Raw genomic sequence first — 18,964 nt, 5'->3', positions numbered from 1 at the left:
GCAAAGTGCCTTCAAATAGTCTGCATCTCCCTTTCTTTAAATTCTGTCCTGAGTTTCTCTCTCGTGTGTGTTTGTGCAAGCTTGACACTTGCGGGACTCTTTAATCTTCACCAATACGGAGATGACCAAATGTGTCTTCGGTTGTTCTGAGGTCTTTGATAGTTTCTTTGAAAGCTTCAACTGAACCTCGAAATCGAAGCAGTTATGTTTATATTGATTTCTCGCGTTAATCATTACGAACCAGGAACAGCCAGCACACTCGGTCGCATTAGTAATTATGTCACGTCTCTACTTAGCAGAGCATTCAAAGGCCCACTGGAAGTAGTAAAGCACTAAAACACTGCAAAACTGAACTCGGGAAAATCATACTGGGAGCTCTGAGCGATGTCTGCATCCAAGCCATCCAATACGGACTCTGAAACCTTGGAATATCAACACTATGATGCGCTACCTTTTACCTGGAGCAAAACGATGGAATTAGAAGAATGCTTACCGCAGGATACAACTGTGCCGCTGTTATTTGGAGCACGGTTTTCACTTGCATGAAAACTACAGCAGAACGTAGAAGGATGATCACTGAGGAGTCCACGCGGGCATGCTGAGGAGATTGTAGGTCGTACATTTCAATGATTACTGACATTTGCGCTGCTGGAGGTACAGTAATCAACAAAGAACAGGGTGTGCTACTCTCGAATCCGGTCAGCACATGATGAAAAGCCAGGAAGTATACCTTGTCAAATTGCCGTCAACAGGGACAAGTTAACCACCAGCTCCACCGGCGCCCGGCTAGCTCAGTCGGTAGAGCATGAGACTCTTAATCTCAGGGTCGTGGGTTCGAGCCCCACGTTGGGCGGTGCCCGTCTCCTTATTAACAAAGTTTCCCGCTCATCCTTGAACCTCTTACACCTCGATGGTACCGAGCACTGCGTTTTAATGCACAGGTGTGATCAAACCGAGATGAAAAGGGCGTATCTAGCTCCTTGCCCGAGAGATAAATCAAAGGTTCCGCAGATAATCCCTTGGCTCCGGTCACCCGGACGCAGATAGGAGCTGCAGCCATCATAACTTGTATGAAAACTAAGAAGAGCTCCTGTCTATTTACAGTTTCATTTACTCTAGCGTTTCCTTAAACATTGCGTGTACGAAGGCTAAGAAATTGGAGAGCTATTCTAATACAATAACTATTAGGAATCTTTTCGGCATAACAGTTTCACTGTGATTTTGCAGGTAACACGTACGTTGGGAAAACATTTTGAACGCGATCAATAACCGCACTGGAAAAATGTGGGAAAGAAAGGGCGAAAAGCGACTCTTCAACATGTGGAAATATCTTCCTGAGCGGAGCCCTCTTCTCGAAGCTCAACACTCTGCAAGAGTCACTTCTCCCAACTTGCGCCCGCAGGTTTCCGTAGTGTGCCTGCAAAGAGCCATCCGCTTGAGACAGGTGCACCTCCCGATTTCATTGAACTAAGCTAGATGCACAATTTCTAACGCAGCCTTCATCACAATAGACAGTTCATTTCTCGAAAGCTTGTCGTAAAAAAAGGAAACAAAGAACGAAAACGTATAGCTGACAATCTTCTGAAGATGCAGATTCAGCTTTGGGGAAATGGACATTTTATGTATGCAGATGCTTTTCAAGCGCTGGTTTTAGAACGTCGCTGTGCTTCCAGCATCCTTTTCAGCCTTCTAAACTGGCTACCGAGGTGCCGATCACATTGTAAAGCGGTTGAGAGGCCGGAGCTGCTCAAACCGCTCTTGCCGTTTCCCATCAATCAAAAGCACTATGTTGTTTCTTTGTATGGAAAGCTTTTCAAGTCTGGCATCGACACGCACCTTTCCTGAAACGTCCAAAAGGTGAATGCTTCGCAAAGAAATCCAGTCTACCTTCAGGGGGCATGATGTTGAAATCGGAATGAGCCCTGGGTGGGCTTGAAGCAGCAGCTGTTCAGTTAACAGCTGCACAGAAACGCACCCCGCTTGCTTTGTATCATTCGCAAGTTTGTGGTTAAAGAGTAAAAAAGGCTGGAATTCTTCTGCCAGCCGGCAGGATTTCTTCTGCACTCACCCAGAAAAGCCAAGAATTGTATTTCATCTTTCGCAAGCTGTATTTTCCAGGAGGAGAATGAATACTTGCATTAAACTGAATCAAGCCGACAGAGACGCACAGCCGTTGTTTTTCTCCATGGGAAGTTTTTCGTTAAGGAAAAACACCGTTGTCATTTTCTTGCCAGCCGGCGGTATTTCTTGTGCAGCGATGAGCCAGATTTGTATTTCGTATTTCGCAAGTTGTGTGAATTTCTTGAAGTTGAAAGTGAATTCGCTCCAGAAAAGAAATGTCGCTTGAAAGCCGAGGCTGTTTGTTAAACCGCAGGACCTGAGCTTGCGTTCTGTTTCTCATGGCGTTCGCAAAGGCGATTCCTGCCTTTAAAACTGCTGTGTCTGCGACTGAAAGTGGCGTGTGTCGCAGCTTCTAAAGTCTTGTTGACGCTCCTCGATGTTGCTTTCTCTCTGCCTAAGGAAGTTCGATTGTCGCGTCGGAACGGGGAGACCTAATCCTTCCAGCTTTAAGCCACCCTTCAGTCTTCTGAAGGGTGTCCGAGTGCTAGCATGTCATTTGGCTGTTTTTGGGGGGAAGCGGAGAGCGACATTGAAAAAGGTTACCGCCGCCGCCTCGCCCTCCGTGTTAAATGATTGCAAGCCGGCGGCGGCGGCGCTCCCTGTAGTCGTGGCCGAGCGGTTAAGGCGATGGGCTGGAAAGCCATTGGGGTCTCCCCGCGTCGGCTCGAATCCTGCCGACTACGGCGCCCTTCTCCTGTCGCTTCGGCCTGCCCAGAAAAAGGCGGAGTGCCGTTTCTCTCTTCCTGCTTCTTGTACAAACGCTAAATCGCTTGGACCTGCTGCCTTGGAAGTAATGTCTTCAACATCCACCAGTGACATTTCACAGCTGGAAGCACACTGCCACGCTTTTGGCATTGGCATGTCTTGCGCCCTACTTCCAGCCTTTGAAGACCTAAGTATTCAAACTGAAAGAACCGGCTGAATGAGTGTTTGCAGTGCACCAGGAGGAGCAGGGACCATAGCATTGGAGGGGTGAGGATGGCGCAGATGGAAACGTTTTCATGCGCTCCTCTGGGAGGAATGAAAAGAAAAGACGAAACCGGAAACAGTAGTAGCCGCAAGAGGAAGTGTCTTCAAGCGCCAAGCAAGCGCTCCTCGTTAGTATAGTGGTGCGTATCCCCGCCTGTCACGTGGGAGACCAGGGATGGATTGCTTGACGGCGAGCCAGGTTGCTTTTCTCCCATCAGATTCCAACCGCTAATGCTAACGCAGTGTGTGGGAGCTTACATGCTTTAACTTTCCCGTCTTTTTCGGACGACTATTCCAAAGGGGTAACCTGAAGGAATAGGGGCCTGAAGACACGAGGCATTCTTAAACCAGCACTGGGCTGCACGGCCTTCTGTTGTGATCAGGTTATATTCGAGTCAAAAAGCCAGAGCATCCGCTTCCATCCTATGGAGCACGAGCTAAATCGGAAGAGGCAGGGGATACACCTACGCCTATCGGCGCACGTTCCCCGCGGCAGGCTGCTTCACCCATTTGCACCCGACTGGAGACGGCACTGAGCAAGCTTTTTGTCAGGAGTGGGATTCGAACCCACGCCTCCAGGGGAGACTGCGACCTGAACGCAGCGCCTTAGACCGCTCGGCCATCCTGACGCGGGCCCCCTGTCCCGGGGCGGTCTGATGAGCCACCGCGATCCCACTACGCTCCTCGAGTATCGCACTGTTATTAATACTACAGTGTGACTCCAGCATTAAAATGTTTGGAAAATGTGTCGGCTTTTATAATCCAGTGTAGAGCAGCATGTGATGATTTGTGCTACAACACCAAGCGCTCAAAGTGACGTCTGCGTTTGTCGTTGAAACTTTCAACTCTTTCATCACTTATGTAGGAAATAAAAAGAGCAGTTGTGCGCCACACGCAGAGCGTCCGTCAGCAGAGTGGCGCAGCGGAAGCGTGCTGGGCCCATAACCCAGAGGTCGATGGATCGAAACCATCCTCTGCTACATGTGTCCTATGCACGATTCATAAGCATGCCATTGGGTTAGCAAAGTGCCTTCAAATAGTCTGCATCTCCCTTTCTTTAAATTCTGTCCTGAGTTTCTCTCTCGTGTGTGTTTGTGCAAGCTTGACACTTGCGGGACTCTTTAATCTTCACCAATACGGAGATGACCAAATGTGTCTTCGGTTGTTCTGAGGTCTTTGATAGTTTCTTTGAAAGCTTCAACTGAACCTCGAAATCGAAGCAGTTATGTTTATATTGATTTCTCGCGTTAATCATTACGAACCAGGAACAGCCAGCACACTCGGTCGCATTAGTAATTATGTCACGTCTCTACTTAGCAGAGCATTCAAAGGCCCACTGGAAGTAGTAAAGCACTAAAACACTGCAAAACTGAACTCGGGAAAATCATACTGGGAGCTCTGAGCGATGTCTGCATCCAAGCCATCCAATACGGACTCTGAAACCTTGGAATATCAACACTATGATGCGCTACCTTTTACCTGGAGCAAAACGATGGAATTAGAAGAATGCTTACCGCAGGATACAACTGTGCCGCTGTTATTTGGAGCACGGTTTTCACTTGCATGAAAACTACAGCAGAACGTAGAAGGATGATCACTGAGGAGTCCACGCGGGCATGCTGAGGAGATTGTAGGTCGTACATTTCAATGATTACTGACATTTGCGCTGCTGGAGGTACAGTAATCAACAAAGAACAGGATGTGCTACTCTCGAATCCGGTCAGCACATGATGAAAAGCCAGGAAGTATACCTTGTCAAATTGCCGTCAACAGGGACAAGTTAACCACCAGCTCCACCGGCGCCCGGCTAGCTCAGTCGGTAGAGCATGAGACTCTTAATCTCAGGGTCGTGGGTTCGAGCCCCACGTTGGGCGGTGCCCGTCTCCTTATTAACAAAGTTTCCCGCTCATCCTTGAACCTCTTACACCTCGATGGTACCGAGCACTGCGTTTTAATGCACAGGTGTGATCAAACCGAGATGAAAAGGGCGTATCTAGCTCCTTGCCCGAGAGATAAATCAAAGGTTCCGCAGATAATCCCTTGGCTCCGGTCACCCGGACGCAGATAGGAGCTGCAGCCATCATAACTTGTATGAAAACTAAGAAGAGCTCCTGTCTATTTACAGTTTCATTTACTCTAGCGTTTCCTTAAACATTGCGTGTACGAAGGCTAAGAAATTGGAGAGCTATTCTAATACAATAACTATTAGGAATCTTTTCGGCATAACAGTTTCACTGTGATTTTGCAGGTAACACGTACGTTGGGAAAACATTTTGAACGCGATCAATAACCGCACTGGAAAAATGTGGGAAAGAAAGGGCGAAAAGCGACTCTTCAACATGTGGAAATATCTTCCTGAGCGGAGCCCTCTTCTCGAAGCTCAACACTCTGCAAGAGTCACTTCTCCCAACTTGCGCCCGCAGGTTTCCGTAGTGTGCCTGCAAAGAGCCATCCGCTTGAGACAGGTGCACCTCCCGATTTCATTGAACTAAGCTAGATGCACAATTTCTAACGCAGCCTTCATCACAATAGACAGTTCATTTCTCGAAAGCTTGTCGTAAAAAAAGGAAACAAAGAACGAAAACGTATAGCTGACAATCTTCTGAAGATGCAGATTCAGCTTTGGGGAAATGGACATTTTATGTATGCAGATGCTTTTCAAGCGCTGGTTTTAGAACGTCGCTGTGCTTCCAGCATCCTTTTCAGCCTTCTAAACTGGCTACCGAGGTGCCGATCACATTGTAAAGCGGTTGAGAGGCCGGAGCTGCTCAAACCGCTCTTGCCGTTTCCCATCAATCAAAAGCACTATGTTGTTTCTTTGTATGGAAAGCTTTTCAAGTCTGGCATCGACACGCACCTTTCCTGAAACGTCCAAAAGGTGAATGCTTCGCAAAGAAATCCAGTCTACCTTCAGGGGGCATGATGTTGAAATCGGAATGAGCCCTGGGTGGGCTTGAAGCAGCAGCTGTTCAGTTAACAGCTGCACAGAAACGCACCCCGCTTGCTTTGTATCATTCGCAAGTTTGTGGTTAAAGAGTAAAAAAGGCTGGAATTCTTCTGCCAGCCGGCAGGATTTCTTCTGCACTCACCCAGAAAAGCCAAGAATTGTATTTCATCTTTCGCAAGCTGTATTTTCCAGGAGGAGAATGAATACTTGCATTAAACTGAATCAAGCCGACAGAGACGCACAGCCGTTGTTTTTCTCCATGGGAAGTTTTTCGTTAAGGAAAAACACCGTTGTCATTTTCTTGCCAGCCGGCGGTATTTCTTGTGCAGCGATGAGCCAGATTTGTATTTCGTATTTCGCAAGTTGTGTGAATTTCTTGAAGTTGAAAGTGAATTCGCTCCAGAAAAGAAATGTCGCTTGAAAGCCGAGGCTGTTTGTTAAACCGCAGGACCTGAGCTTGCGTTCTGTTTCTCATGGCGTTCGCAAAGGCGATTCCTGCCTTTAAAACTGCTGTGTCTGCGACTGAAAGTGGCGTGTGTCGCAGCTTCTAAAGTCTTGTTGACGCTCCTCGATGTTGCTTTCTCTCTGCCTAAGGAAGTTCGATTGTCGCGTCGGAACGGGGAGACCTAATCCTTCCAGCTTTAAGCCACCCTTCAGTCTTCTGAAGGGTGTCCGAGTGCTAGCATGTCATTTGGCTGTTTTTGGGGGGAAGCGGAGAGCGACATTGAAAAAGGTTACCGCCGCCGCCTCGCCCTCCGTGTTAAATGATTGCAAGCCGGCGGCGGCGGCGCTCCCTGTAGTCGTGGCCGAGCGGTTAAGGCGATGGGCTGGAAAGCCATTGGGGTCTCCCCGCGTCGGCTCGAATCCTGCCGACTACGGCGCCCTTCTCCTGTCGCTTCGGCCTGCCCAGAAAAAGGCGGAGTGCCGTTTCTCTCTTCCTGCTTCTTGTACAAACGCTAAATCGCTTGGACCTGCTGCCTTGGAAGTAATGTCTTCAACATCCACCAGTGACATTTCACAGCTGGAAGCACACTGCCACGCTTTTGGCATTGGCATGTCTTGCGCCCTACTTCCAGCCTTTGAAGACCTAAGTATTCAAACTGAAAGAACCGGCTGAATGAGTGTTTGCAGTGCACCAGGAGGAGCAGGGACCATAGCATTGGAGGGGTGAGGATGGCGCAGATGGAAACGTTTTCATGCGCTCCTCTGGGAGGAATGAAAAGAAAAGACGAAACCGGAAACAGTAGTAGCCGCAAGAGGAAGTGTCTTCAAGCGCCAAGCAAGCGCTCCTCGTTAGTATAGTGGTGCGTATCCCCGCCTGTCACGTGGGAGACCAGGGATGGATTGCTTGACGGCGAGCCAGGTTGCTTTTCTCCCATCAGATTCCAACCGCTAATGCTAACGCAGTGTGTGGGAGCTTACATGCTTTAACTTTCCCGTCTTTTTCGGACGACTATTCCAAAGGGGTAACCTGAAGGAATAGGGGCCTGAAGACACGAGGCATTCTTAAACCAGCACTGGGCTGCACGGCCTTCTGTTGTGATCAGGTTATATTCGAGTCAAAAAGCCAGAGCATCCGCTTCCATCCTATGGAGCACGAGCTAAATCGGAAGAGGCAGGGGATACACCTACGCCTATCGGCGCACGTTCCCCGCGGCAGGCTGCTTCACCCATTTGCACCCGACTGGAGACAGCACTGAGCAAGCTTTTTGTCAGGAGTGGGATTCGAACCCACGCCTCCAGGGGAGACTGCGACCTGAACGCAGCGCCTTAGACCGCTCGGCCATCCTGACGCGGGCCCCCTGTCCCGGGGCGGTCTGATGAGCCACCGCGATCCCACTACGCTCCTCGAGTATCGCACTGTTATTAATACTACAGTGTGACTCCAGCATTAAAATGTTTGGAAAATGTGTCGGCTTTTATAATCCAGTGTAGAGCAGCATGTGATGATTTGTGCTACAACACCAAGCGCTCAAAGTGACGTCTGCGTTTGTCGTTGAAACTTTCAACTCTTTCATCACTTATGTAGGAAATAAAAAGAGCAGTGTTGCGCCACACGCAGAGCGGCCGTCAGCAGAGTGGCGCAGCGGAAGCGTGCTGGGCCCGTAACCCAGAGGTCGATGGATCGAAACCATCCTCTGCTACATGTGTCCTATGCACGATTCATAAGCATGCCATTGGGTTAGCAAAGTGCCTTCAAATAGTCTGCATCTCCCTTTCTTTAAATTCTGTCCTGAGTTTCTCTCTCGTGTGTGTTTGTGCAAGCTTGACACTTGCGGGACTCTTTAATCTTCACCAATACGGAGATGACCAAATGTGTCTTCGGTTGTTCTGAGGTCTTTGATAGTTTCTTTGAAAGCTTCAACTGAACCTCGAAATCGAAGCAGTTATGTTTATATTGATTTCTCGCGTTAATCATTACGAACCAGGAACAGCCAGCACACTCGGTCGCATTAGTAATTATGTCACGTCTCTACTTAGCAGAGCATTCAAAGGCCCACTGGAAGTAGTAAAGCACTAAAACACTGCAAAACTGAACTCGGGAAAATCATACTGGGAGCTCTGAGCGATGTCTGCATCCAAGCCATCCAATACGGACTCTGAAACCTTGGAATATCAACACTATGATGCGCTACCTTTTACCTGGAGCAAAACGATGGAATTAGAAGAATGCTTACCGCAGGATACAACTGTGCCGCTGTTATTTGGAGCACGGTTTTCACTTGCATGAAAACTACAGCAGAACGTAGAAGGATGATCACTGAGGAGTCCACGCGGGCATGCTGAGGAGATTGTAGGTCGTACATTTCAATGATTACTGACATTTGCGCTGCTGGAGGTACAGTAATCAACAAAGAACAGGGTGTGCTACTCTCGAATCCGGTCAGCACATGATGAAAAGCCAGGAAGTATACCTTGTCAAATTGCCGTCAACAGGGACAAGTTAACCACCAGCTCCACCGGCGCCCGGCTAGCTCAGTCGGTAGAGCATGAGACTCTTAATCTCAGGGTCGTGGGTTCGAGCCCCACGTTGGGCGGTGCCCGTCCCCTTATTAACAAAGTTTCCCGCTCATCCTTGAACCTCTTACACCTCGATGGTACCGAGCACTGCGTTTTAATGCACAGGTGTGATCAAACCGAGATGAAAAGGGCGTATCTAGCTCCTTGCCCGAGAGATAAATCAAAGGTTCCGCAGATAATCCCTTGGCTCCGGTCACCCGGACGCAGATAGGAGCTGCAGCCATCATAACTTGTATGAAAACTAAGAAGAGCTCCTGTCTATTTACAGTTTCATTTACTCTAGCGTTTCCTTAAACATTGCGTGTACGAAGGCTAAGAAATTGGAGAGCTATTCTAATACAATAACTATTAGGAATCTTTTCGGCATAACAGTTTCACTGTGATTTTGCAGGTAACACGTACGTTGGGAAAACATTTTGAACGCGATCAATAACCGCACTGGAAAAATGTGGGAAAGAAAGGGCGAAAAGCGACTCTTCAACATGTGGAAATATCTTCCTGAGCGGAGCCCTCTTCTCGAAGCTCAACACTCTGCAAGAGTCACTTCTCCCAACTTGCGCCCGCAGGTTTCCGTAGTGTGCCTGCAAAGAGCCATCCGCTTGAGACAGGTGCACCTCCCGATTTCATTGAACTAAGCTAGATGCACAATTTCTAACGCAGCCTTCATCACAATAGACAGTTCATTTCTCGAAAGCTTGTCGTAAAAAAAGGAAACAAAGAACGAAAACGTATAGCTGACAATCTTCTGAAGATGCAGATTCAGCTTTGGGGAAATGGACATTTTATGTATGCAGATGCTTTTCAAGCGCTGGTTTTAGAACGTCGCTGTGCTTCCAGCATCCTTTTCAGCCTTCTAAACTGGCTACCGAGGTGCCGATCACATTGTAAAGCGGTTGAGAGGCCGGAGCTGCTCAAACCGCTCTTGCCGTTTCCCATCAATCAAAAGCACTATGTTGTTTCTTTGTATGGAAAGCTTTTCAAGTCTGGCATCGACACGCACCTTTCCTGAAACGTCCAAAAGGTGAATGCTTCGCAAAGAAATCCAGTCTACCTTCAGGGGGCATGATGTTGAAATCGGAATGAGCCCTGGGTGGGCTTGAAGCAGCAGCTGTTCAGTTAACAGCTGCACAGAAACGCACCCCGCTTGCTTTGTATCATTCGCAAGTTTGTGGTTAAAGAGTAAAAAAGGCTGGAATTCTTCTGCCAGCCGGCAGGATTTCTTCTGCACTCACCCAGAAAAGCCAAGAATTGTATTTCATCTTTCGCAAGCTGTATTTTCCAGGAGGAGAATGAATACTTGCATTAAACTGAATCAAGCCGACAGAGACGCACAGCCGTTGTTTTTCTCCATGGGAAGTTTTTCGTTAAGGAAAAACACCGTTGTCATTTTCTTGCCAGCCGGCGGTATTTCTTGTGCAGCGATGAGCCAGATTTGTATTTCGTATTTCGCAAGTTGTGTGAATTTCTTGAAGTTGAAAGTGAATTCGCTCCAGAAAAGAAATGTCGCTTGAAAGCCGAGGCTGTTTGTTAAACCGCAGGACCTGAGCTTGCGTTCTGTTTCTCATGGCGTTCGCAAAGGCGATTCCTGCCTTTAAAACTGCTGTGTCTGCGACTGAAAGTGGCGTGTGTCGCAGCTTCTAAAGTCTTGTTGACGCTCCTCGATGTTGCTTTCTCTCTGCCTAAGGAAGTTCGATTGTCGCGTCGGAACGGGGAGACCTAATCCTTCCAGCTTTAAGCCACCCTTCAGTCTTCTGAAGGGTGTCCGAGTGCTAGCATGTCATTTGGCTGTTTTTGGGGGGAAGCGGAGAGCGACATTGAAAAAGGTTACCGCCGCCGCCTCGCCCTCCGTGTTAAATGATTGCAAGCCGGCGGCGGCGGCGCTCCCTGTAGTCGTGGCCGAGCGGTTAAGGCGATGGGCTGGAAAGCCATTGGGGTCTCCCCGCGTCGGCTCGAATCCTGCCGACTACGGCGCCCTTCTCCTGTCGCTTCGGCCTGCCCAGAAAAAGGCGGAGTGCCGTTTCTCTCTTCCTGCTTCTTGTACAAACGCTAAATCGCTTGGACCTGCTGCCTTGGAAGTAATGTCTTCAACATCCACCAGTGACATTTCACAGCTGGAAGCACACTGCCACGCTTTTGGCATTGGCATGTCTTGCGCCCTACTTCCAGCCTTTGAAGACCTAAGTATTCAAACTGAAAGAACCGGCTGAATGAGTGTTTGCAGTGCACCAGGAGGAGCAGGGACCATAGCATTGGAGGGGTGAGGATGGCGCAGATGGAAACGTTTTCATGCGCTCCTCTGGGAGGAATGAAAAGAAAAGACGAAACCGGAAACAGTAGTAGCCGCAAGAGGAAGTGTCTTCAAGCGCCAAGCAAGCGCTCCTCGTTAGTATAGTGGTGCGTATCCCCGCCTGTCACGTGGGAGACCAGGGATGGATTGCTTGACGGCGAGCCAGGTTGCTTTTCTCCCATCAGATTCCAACCGCTAATGCTAACGCAGTGTGTGGGAGCTTACATGCTTTAACTTTCCCGTCTTTTTCGGACGACTATTCCAAAGGGGTAACCTGAAGGAATAGGGGCCTGAAGACACGAGGCATTCTTAAACCAGCACTGGGCTGCACGGCCTTCTGTTGTGATCAGGTTATATTCGAGTCAAAAAGCCAGAGCATCCGCTTCCATCCTATGGAGCACGAGCTAAATCGGAAGAGGCAGGGGATACACCTACGCCTATCGGCGCACGTTCCCCGCGGCAGGCTGCTTCACCCATTTGCACCCGACTGGAGACGGCACTGAGCAAGCTTTTTGTCAGGAGTGGGATTCGAACCCACGCCTCCAGGGGAGACTGCGACCTGAACGCAGCGCCTTAGACCGCTCGGCCATCCTGACGCGGCCCCCCTGTCCCGGGGCGGTCTGATGAGCCACCGCGATCCCACTACGCTCCTCGAGTATCGCACTGTTATTAATACTACAGTGTGACTCCAGCATTAAAATGTTTGGAAAATGTGTCGGCTTTTATAATCCAGTGTAGAGCAGCATGTGATGATTTGTGCTACAACACCAAGCGCTCAAAGTGACGTCTGCGTTTGTCGTTGAAACTTTCAACTCTTTCATCACTTATGTAGGAAATAAAAAGAGCAGTGTTGCGCCACACGCAGAGCGGCCGTCAGCAGAGTGGCGCAGCGGAAGCGTGCTGGGCCCATAACCCAGAGGTCGATGGATCGAAACCATCCTCTGCTACATGTGTCCTATGCACGATTCATAAGCATGCCATTGGGTTAGCAAAGTGCCTTCAAATAGTCTGCATCTCCCTTTCTTTAAATTCTGTCCTGAGTTTCTCTCTCGTGTGTGTTTGTGCAAGCTTGACACTTGCGGGACTCTTTAATCTTCACCAATACGGAGATGACCAAATGTGTCTTCGGTTGTTCTGAGGTCTTTGATAGTTTCTTTGAAAGCTTCAACTGAACCTCGAAATCGAAGCAGTTATGTTTATATTGATTTCTCGCGTTAATCATTACGAACCAGGAACAGCCAGCACACTCGGTCGCATTAGTAATTATGTCACGTCTCTACTTAGCAGAGCATTCAAAGGCCCACTGGAAGTAGTAAAGCACTAAAACACTGCAAAACTGAACTCGGGAAAATCATACTGGGAGCTCTGAGCGATGTCTGCATCCAAGCCATCCAATACGGACTCTGAAACCTTGGAATATCAACACTATGATGCGCTACCTTTTACCTGGAGCAAAACGATGGAATTAGAAGAATGCTTACCGCAGGATACAACTGTGCCGCTGTTATTTGGAGCACGGTTTTCACTTGCATGAAAACTACAGCAGAACGTAGAAGGATGATCACTGAGGAGTCCACGCGGGCATGCTGAGGAGATTGTAGGTCGTACATTTCAATGATTACTGACATTTGCGCTGCTGGAGGTACAGTAATCAACAAAGAACAGGGTGTGCTACTCTCGAATCCGGTCAGCACATGATGAAAAGCCAGGAAGTATACCTTGTCAAATTGCCGTCAACAGGGACAAGTTAACCACCAGCTCCACCGGCGCCCGGCTAGCTCAGTCGGTAGAGCATGAGACTCTTAATCTCAGGGTCGTGGGTTCGAGCCCCACGTTGGGCGGTGCCCGTCTCCTTATTAACAAAGTTTCCCGCTCATCCTTGAACCTCTTACACCTCGATGGTACCGAGCACTGCGTTTTAATGCACAGGTGTGATCAAACCGAGATGAAAAGGGCGTATCTAGCTCCTTGCCCGAGAGATAAATCAAAGGTTCCGCAGATAATCCCTTGGCTCCGGTCACCCGGACGCAGATAGGAGCTGCAGCCATCATAACTTGTATGAAAACTAAGAAGAGCTCCTGTCTATTTACAGTTTCATTTACTCTAGCGTTTCCTTAAACATTGCGTGTACGAAGGCTAAGAAATTGGAGAGCTATTCTAATACAATAACTATTAGGAATCTTTTCGGCATAACAGTTTCACTGTGATTTTGCAGGTAACACGTACGTTGGGAAAACATTTTGAACGCGATCAATAACCGCACTGGAAAAATGTGGGAAAGAAAGGGCGAAAAGCGACTCTTCAACATGTGGAAATATCTTCCTGAGCGGAGCCCTCTTCTCGAAGCTCAACACTCTGCAAGAGTCACTTCTCCCAACTTGCGCCCGCAGGTTTCCGTAGTGTGCCTGCAAAGAGCCATCCGCTTGAGACAGGTGCACCTCCCGATTTCATTGAACTAAGCTAGATGCACAATTTCTAACGCAGCCTTCATCACAATAGACAGTTCATTTCTCGAAAGCTTGTCGTAAAAAAAGGAAACAAAGAACGAAAACGTATAGCTGACAATCTTCTGAAGATGCAGATTCAGCTTTGGGGAAATGGACATTTTATGTATGCAGATGCTTTTCAAGCGCTGGTTTTAGAACGTCGCTGTGCTTCCAGCATCCTTTTCAGCCTTCTAAACTGGCTACCGAGGTGCCGATCACATTGTAAAGCGGTTGAGAGGCCGGAGCTGCTCAAACCGCTCTTGCCGTTTCCCATCAATCAAAAGCACTATGTTGTTTCTTTGTATGGAAAGCTTTTCAAGTCTGGCATCGACACGCACCTTTCCTGAAACGTCCAAAAGGTGAATGCTTCGCAAAGAAATCCAGTCTACCTTCAGGGGGCATGATGTTGAAATCGGAATGAGCCCTGGGTGGGCTTGAAGCAGCAGCTGTTCAGTTAACAGCTGCACAGAAACGCACCCCGCTTGCTTTGTATCATTCGCAAGTTTGTGGTTAAAGAGTAAAAAAGGCTGGAATTCTTCTGCCAGCCGGCAGGATTTCTTCTGCACTCACCCAGAAAAGCCAAGAATTGTATTTCATCTTTCGCAAGCTGTATTTTCCAGGAGGAGAATGAATACTTGCATTAAACTGAATCAAGCCGACAGAGACGCACAGCCGTTGTTTTTCTCCATGGGAAGTTTTTCGTTAAGGAAAAACACCGTTGTCATTTTCTTGCCAGCCGGCGGTATTTCTTGTGCAGCGATGAGCCAGATTTGTATTTCGTATTTCGCAAGTTGTGTGAATTTCTTGAAGTTGAAAGTGAATTCGCTCCAGAAAAGAAATGTCGCTTGAAAGCCGAGGCTGTTTGTTAAACCGCAGGACCTGAGCTTGCGTTCTGTTTCTCATGGCGTTCGCAAAGGCGATTCCTGCCTTTAAAACTGCTGTGTCTGCGACTGAAAGTGGCGTGTGTCGCAGCTTCTAAAGTCTTGTTGACGCTCCTCGATGTTGCTTTCTCTCTGCCTAAGGAAGTTCGATTGTCGCGTCGGAACGGGGAGACCTAATCCTTCCAGCTTTAAGCCACCCTTCAGTCTTCTGAAGGGTGTCCGAGTGCTAGCATGTCATTTGGCTGTTTTTGGGGGGAAGCGGAGAGCGACATTGAAAAAGGTTACCGCCGCCGCCTCGCCCTCCGTGTTAAATGATTGCAAGCCGGCGGCGGCGGCGCTCCCTGTAGTCGTGGCCGAGCGGTTAAGGCGATGGGCTGGAAAGCCATTGGGGTCTCCCCGCGTCGGCTCGAATCCTGCCGACTACGGCGCCCTTCTCCTGTCGCTTCGGCCTGCCCAGAAAAAGGCGGAGTGCCGTTTCTCTCTTCCTGCTTCTTGTACAAACGCTAAATCGCTTGGACCTGCTGCCTTGGAAGTAATGTCTTCAACATCCACCAGTGACATTTCACAGCTGGAAGCACACTGCCACGCTTTTGGCATTGGCATGTCTTGCGCCCTACTTCCAGCCTTTGAAGACCTAAGTATTCAAACTGAAAGAACCGGCTGAATGAGTGTTTGCAGTGCACCAGGAGGAGCAGGGACCATAGCATTGGAGGGGTGAGGATGGCGCAGATGGAAACGTTTTCATGCGCTCCTCTGGGAGGAATGAAAAGAAAAGACGAAACCGGAAACAGTAGTAGCCGCAAGAGGAAGTGTCTTCAAGCGCCAAGCAAGCGCTCCTCGTTAGTATAGTGGTGCGTATCCCCGCCTGTCACGTGGGAGACCAGGGATGGATTGCTTGACGGCGAGCCAGGTTGCTTTTCTCCCATCAGATTCCAACCGCTAATGCTAACGCAGTGTGTGGGAGCTTACATGCTTTAACTTTCCCGTCTTTTTCGGACGACTATTCCAAAGGGGTAACCTGAAGGAATAGGGGCCTGAAGACACGAGGCATTCTTAAACCAGCACTGGGCTGCACGGCCTTCTGTTGTGATCAGGTTATATTCGAGTCAAAAAGCCAGAGCATCCGCTTCCATCCTATGGAGCACGAGCTAAATCGGAAGAGGCAGGGGATACACCTACGCCTATCGGCGCACGTTCCCCGCGGCAGGCTGCTTCACCCATTTGCACCCGACTGGAGACGGCACTGAGCAAGCTTTTTGTCAGGAGTGGGATTCGAACCCACGCCTCCAGGGGAGACTGCGACCTGAACGCAGCGCCTTAGACCGCTCGGCCATCCTGACGCGGGCCCCCTGTCCCGGGGCGGTCTGATGAGCCACCGCGATCCCACTACGCTCCTCGAGTATCGCACTGTTATTAATACTACAGTGTGACTCCAGCATTAAAATGTTTGGAAAATGTGTCGGCTTTTATAATCCAGTGTAGAGCAGCATGTGATGATTTGTGCTACAACACCAAGCGCTCAAAGTGACGTCTGCGTTTGTCGTTGAAACTTTCAACTCTTTCATCACTTATGTAGGAAATAAAAAGAGCAGTGTTGCGCCACACGCAGAGCGGCCGTCAGCAGAGTGGCGCAGCGGAAGCGTGCTGGGCCCATAACCCAGAGGTCGATGGATCGAAACCATCCTCTGCTACATGTGTCCTATGCACGATTCATAAGCATGCCATTGGGTTAGCAAAGTGCCTTCAAATAGTCTGCATCTCCCTTTCTTTAAATTCTGTCCTGAGTTTCTCTCTCGTGTGTGTTTGTGCAAGCTTGACACTTGCGGGACTCTTTAATCTTCACCAATACGGAGATGACCAAATGTGTCTTCGGTTGTTCTGAGGTCTTTGATAGTTTCTTTGAAAGCTTCAACTGAACCTCGAAATCGAAGCAGTTATGTTTATATTGATTTCTCGCGTTAATCATTACGAACCAGGAACAGCCAGCACACTCGGTCGCATTAGTAATTATGTCACGTCTCTACTTAGCAGAGCATTCAAAGGCCCACTGGAAGTAGTAAAGCACTAAAACACTGCAAAACTGAACTCGGGAAAATCATACTGGGAGCTCTGAGCGATGTCTGCATCCAAGCCATCCAATACGGACTCTGAAACCTTGGAATATCAACACTATGATGCGCTACCTTTTACCTGGAGCAAAACGATGGAATTAGAAGAATGCTTACCGCAGGATACAACTGTGCCGCTGTTATTTGGAGCACGGTTTTCACTTGCATGAAAACTACAGCAGAACGTAGAAGGATGATCACTGAGGAGTCCACGCGGGCATGCTGAGGAGATTGTAGGTCGTACATTTCAATGATTACTGACATTTGCGCTGCTGGAGGTACAGTAATCAACAAAGAACAGGGTGTGCTACTCTCGAATCCGGTCAGCACATGATGAAAAGCCAGGAAGTATACCTTGTCAAATTGCCGTCAACAGGGACAAGTTAACCACCAGCTCCACCGGCGCCCGGCTAGCTCAGTCGGTAGAGCATGAGACTCTTAATCTCAGGGTCGTGGGTTCGAGCCCCACGTTGGGCGGTGCCCGTCTCCTTATTAACAAAGTTTCCCGCTCATCCTTGAACCTCTTACACCTCGATGGTACCGAGCACTGCGTTTTAATGCACAGGTGTGATCAAACCGAGATGAAAAGGGCGTATCTAGCTCCTTGCCCGAGAGATAAATCAAAGGTTCCGCAGATAATCCCTTGGCTCCGGTCACCCGGACGCAGATAGGAGCTGCAGCCATCATAACTTGTATGAAAACTAAGAAGAGCTCCTGTCTATTTACAGTTTCATTTACTCTAGCGTTTCCTTAAACATTGCGTGTACGAAGGCTAAGAAATTGGAGAGCTATTCTAATACAATAACTATTAGGAATCTTTTCGGCATAACAGTTTCACTGTGATTTTGCAGGTAACACGTACGTTGGGAAAACATTTTGAACGCGATCAATAACCGCACTGGAAAAATGTGGGAAAGAAAGGGCGAAAAGCGACTCTTCAACATGTGGAAATATCTTCCTGAGCGGAGCCCTCTTCTCGAAGCTCAACACTCTGCAAGAGTCACTTCTCCCAACTTGCGCCCGCAGGTTTCCGTAGTGTGCCTGCAAAGAGCCATCCGCTTGAGACAGGTGCACCTCCCGATTTCATTGAACTAAGCTAGATGCACAATTTCTAACGCAGCCTTCATCACAATAGACAGTTCATTTCTCGAAAGCTTGTCGTAAAAAAAGGAAACAAAGAACGAAAACGTATAGCTGACAATCTTCTGAAGATGCAGATTCAGCTTTGGGGAAATGGACATTTTATGTATGCAGATGCTTTTCAAGCGCTGGTTTTAGAACGTCGCTGTGCTTCCAGCATCCTTTTCAGCCTTCTAAACTGGCTACCGAGGTGCCGATCACATTGTAAAGCGGTTGAGAGGCCGGAGCTGCTCAAACCGCTCTTGCCGTTTCCCATCAATCAAAAGCACTATGTTGTTTCTTTGTATGGAAAGCTTTTCAAGTCTGGCATCGACACGCACCTTTCCTGAAACGTCCAAAAGGTGAATGCTTCGCAAAGAAATCCAGTCTACCTTCAGGGGGCATGATGTTGAAATCGGAATGAGCCCTGGGTGGGCTTGAAGCAGCAGCTGTTCAGTTAACAGCTGCACAGAAACGCACCCCGCTTGCTTTGTATCATTCGCAAGTTTGTGGTTAAAGAGTAAAAAAGGCTGGAATTCTTCTGCCAGCCGGCAGGATTTCTTCTGCACTCACCCAGAAAAGCCAAGAATTGTATTTCATCTTTCGCAAGCTGTATTTTCCAGGAGGAGAATGAATACTTGCATTAAACTGAATCAAGCCGACAGAGACGCACAGCCGTTGTTTTTCTCCATGGGAAGTTTTTCGTTAAGGAAAAACACCGTTGTCATTTTCTTGCCAGCCGGCGGTATTTCTTGTGCAGCGATGAGCCAGATTTGTATTTCGTATTTCGCAAGTTGTGTGAATTTCTTGAAGTTGAAAGTGAATTCGCTCCAGAAAAGAAATGTCGCTTGAAAGCCGAGGCTGTTTGTTAAACCGCAGGACCTGAGCTTGCGTTCTGTTTCTCATGGCGTTCGCAAAGGCGATTCCTGCCTTTAAAACTGCTGTGTCTGCGACTGAAAGTGGCGTGTGTCGCAGCTTCTAAAGTCTTGTTGACGCTCCTCGATGTTGCTTTCTCTCTGCCTAAG

General features: G+C 48.6%; 9 non-coding genes across 9 annotated transcripts; 5 read left to right on the top strand and 4 right to left on the bottom strand.

Annotated features, from left to right (window-relative positions):
* The first annotated feature begins 2,722 nt into the window (after positions 1-2,722).
* On the top strand, positions 2,723-2,804 carry trnas-gga (transfer RNA serine (anticodon GGA)). The gene has a single exon. It is a non-coding gene; the product is annotated as a tRNA-Ser (tRNA).
* Positions 2,805-3,636: 832 nt separating this feature from the next.
* On the bottom strand, positions 3,637-3,719 carry trnal-cag (transfer RNA leucine (anticodon CAG)). The gene has a single exon. It is a non-coding gene; the product is annotated as a tRNA-Leu (tRNA).
* A 3,114-nt stretch (positions 3,720-6,833) lies between these two features.
* Positions 6,834-6,915, top strand: trnas-gga (transfer RNA serine (anticodon GGA)). The gene has a single exon. It is a non-coding gene; the product is annotated as a tRNA-Ser (tRNA).
* An 832-nt stretch (positions 6,916-7,747) lies between these two features.
* trnal-cag (transfer RNA leucine (anticodon CAG)) lies at positions 7,748-7,830 on the bottom strand. The gene has a single exon. It is a non-coding gene; the product is annotated as a tRNA-Leu (tRNA).
* A 279-nt stretch (positions 7,831-8,109) lies between these two features.
* trnat-cgu (transfer RNA threonine (anticodon CGU)) lies at positions 8,110-8,181 on the top strand. The gene has a single exon. It is a non-coding gene; the product is annotated as a tRNA-Thr (tRNA).
* Positions 8,182-10,944: 2,763 nt separating this feature from the next.
* trnas-gga (transfer RNA serine (anticodon GGA)) lies at positions 10,945-11,026 on the top strand. Its single transcript has one exon. It is a non-coding gene; the product is annotated as a tRNA-Ser (tRNA).
* Positions 11,027-11,858: 832 nt separating this feature from the next.
* trnal-cag (transfer RNA leucine (anticodon CAG)) lies at positions 11,859-11,941 on the bottom strand. Its single transcript has one exon. It is a non-coding gene; the product is annotated as a tRNA-Leu (tRNA).
* Positions 11,942-15,055: 3,114 nt separating this feature from the next.
* Positions 15,056-15,137, top strand: trnas-gga (transfer RNA serine (anticodon GGA)). Its single transcript has one exon. It is a non-coding gene; the product is annotated as a tRNA-Ser (tRNA).
* An 832-nt stretch (positions 15,138-15,969) lies between these two features.
* On the bottom strand, positions 15,970-16,052 carry trnal-cag (transfer RNA leucine (anticodon CAG)). Its single transcript has one exon. It is a non-coding gene; the product is annotated as a tRNA-Leu (tRNA).
* Between the last annotated feature and the right edge of the window lie 2,912 nt (positions 16,053-18,964).

This window comes from Lepisosteus oculatus, unplaced genomic scaffold (assembly GCF_040954835.1).
Source record: "Lepisosteus oculatus isolate fLepOcu1 unplaced genomic scaffold, fLepOcu1.hap2 HAP2_SCAFFOLD_39, whole genome shotgun sequence".
Taxonomy (NCBI): Eukaryota; Metazoa; Chordata; class Actinopteri; order Semionotiformes; family Lepisosteidae; genus Lepisosteus; species Lepisosteus oculatus.
The sequence above is the reverse complement of the archived record's forward strand: the minus strand, read 5'-3'. Positions and strand labels throughout refer to the sequence as shown.